Genomic DNA, 2,577 nt, shown 5'->3' on the forward strand with positions numbered 1-2,577 from the left:
AAAGAGTGGGTTGGTCCTCAAATGCCATAGTATGTTACCATTCTTTCTGAGATTATTCAGAGTCTCCTGAATAGTGTTTCTCCGTTGGCTGTATGCCTTTGGGACAATTTCCAGACATTTTAAATGATTGTTTTTGTTAAAATTTTTTTCCTCCACCATTTAGTGTCATTTTGCCGAGAATAAAGTTTGCAGAGCTCCTCATGCCACCATTCCAGAAGTGCTTGCCTTTGTTTTTGAAACATATTTTTGTTGGGTATAGGAGTCTAAGTTTACACTTTTTGTATGGTACTTTAAAGGTTTTGCTTCACTATCTTCTTGCTTGACTTGTTTCTGCTATCATCCTTGTCTTGCTTCCTTTCTGTGTTTCATGCCATTTTCCTCTGGCTGATTTCAAGATTTTCTAGTTGCAAGTATTTTGATTATAATATGCCTCTGTGTATTTTTTTCATATTTCTTTGGAGTTTGTTGAGTTTCTTGGATCTATGATCTCATAGCTTTCATTAAATTTGGAAAAATATTTGGCCCTGTTTTTTTCAGACCTTTTATTTCCTGTTAACCCTCCTACATGATCTTGATTTACAGACTCCAACTCCATGTTTATTAGGTCACTTGAAGTTATTCCTCAGCGCACTGGTGCTTTCTTACATTTTTGAGTGAAAACTTCATTTTCACTTCACTTCATTTTCAATAGTTTCTATTGCTATGTCTTCAAATTCACTATTCTTTTCTACTTCAATGTCTAACCTGTCGTTAATCTCATCCAGCGCATATTTCATATCAGTTATTACAGTTTTCACCTCTAGACGTTTACCTTGGGATTGTAAAAATACTTCTGTGTTACTACTTTAAAGCATTAAATCTTCCCTTTAGCTTTTTGAATACAGTTATAGTATTCTGTATATATATAGTATTATTTACATGTTTTTATGTCCTTGTGTGCTACTTTTGTGTCCGTTCTGGGTCACTTTTGATTGATTGATTTTACACCTTATTATAAATTGTATTATCCTGCTTCTTTGCCTGTCTTATATATTTTTGATTAAATACCATGTATTATGAATTTTATCTTGTTTGTGCTGGGTATTTTTGTATTTATAGAAATATCCCGAGTCCTGTTCTTGGATGCAGTGATCTTCACAGAAATCATCTGAATCTTTCAGGTCCTGCTGTTAAAGTTTGCTAGGCTGTACCAGAACAATGTGTAGTCTTGGGCTAATTATTTCCCACTGCTAAAGTTAGACCGTATGAGTACTTGATTCAGTGAACTGTGAATTATGAGGTTTTCCAATTTGGCTGTGGTGGGAATAGGTATTGTTACCAGCTCTGCGGTACTGGGGTAGTGTAAATACTGGATCCTATTTTCTCTAACCCTTTGAAGTGGCTCTTTTCCTGGCTTCAGGTCATTTCTTCATGCATGTAGTGATCATTTTTAACTGAAGACTCAAGGAGAACCCTCTGCATATCTTCAGAACTCTCTTTCTCTCTGTGCAGCTTGAATCATATCTTGTTACATGTCCTGAACACTCTAGTCCCCTGAGTCTCTCAGCTCCGTATTCTCAACTCCCCCTCTCTATTCTACAACCTGAAAATTCTAAGACAGTAAGCTGGGGCATCCTAGGGCTCATCTTGCTTGTTTTCCAGCTCTCAGGGACCATTGTCCTTCATTATTTGATGTCCAATATTTTGAAAACGGTTGTATTTTATCAGTTTTCCCTCCCTCCCTCCCTCCTTTCTTCCTTTGCTTTCCTTTCTTGCATTTTCAGACTGGCAGGTAACTACATTTCCTGACACTGCTCCTTGACTTGCAGCATACATCCTAGTCTCATAATCTCCTCTTCAACGCCTGCATTTCCTATTGTGATTCTTTCTCAGAAAATGGATCCATCTTTTATTAAACTCTCTAACCCAGAGCTGGAGAATAATACACGACTCCTCCCTCTCCCAGATTCCACACCCATGCAGTCCCCAAAGTCTATTCTTTCTACAGCTTTAATCCTTTCTTTCTTTGTTCCTTCTGCCACTGGGCTAGTTTAGACCAGTGTATTTTCTCATTTGGACTATTACATCTTCCTGTTCTCTCTTCTCAACCCCTTCACATCTCTACTGAGATTCTGCCTCTTCTTGTATTCAGTGAGTGACATGTTCATCCACCAAGTTAACTAAGGCAGAAACAGGAGTCGTTCTGGTTTTTGTCCTTTATACTAAGCCCAATACCTAGGATATGGTGGGTGTCAATAGGGATTATTTTATTGAAATAACTTTTACACATGCGAAAAGATGTTCAACCTCATTAAAATAAGAAATACACAATTTAAACTGTATGAAGATGTCATCATTCTTCACTATCAGACTGGCAAAAGTCTAAAGGTGGCCAGGTGATGTGGCTCATGCCTATAATCTCAGTACTTTGGGAGACCGGGGTGGGTGGGTGGATCACCTGAGGTCGGGAGTTTGAGACCAGCCTGACCAACATGGAGAAACTCCATCTCTACTAAAAATACAAAATTAGCAGGGCGTGGTGGTGCATGTCTGTAATCCCAGCTACTCTGGAGGCTGAGGCAGGAGAATGGCTTGAAC

The sequence above is a fragment of the Mandrillus leucophaeus genome, unplaced genomic scaffold (assembly GCF_000951045.1).
Source record: "Mandrillus leucophaeus isolate KB7577 unplaced genomic scaffold, Mleu.le_1.0 Scaffold248, whole genome shotgun sequence".
NCBI lineage: Eukaryota > Metazoa > Chordata > Mammalia > Primates > Cercopithecidae > Mandrillus > Mandrillus leucophaeus.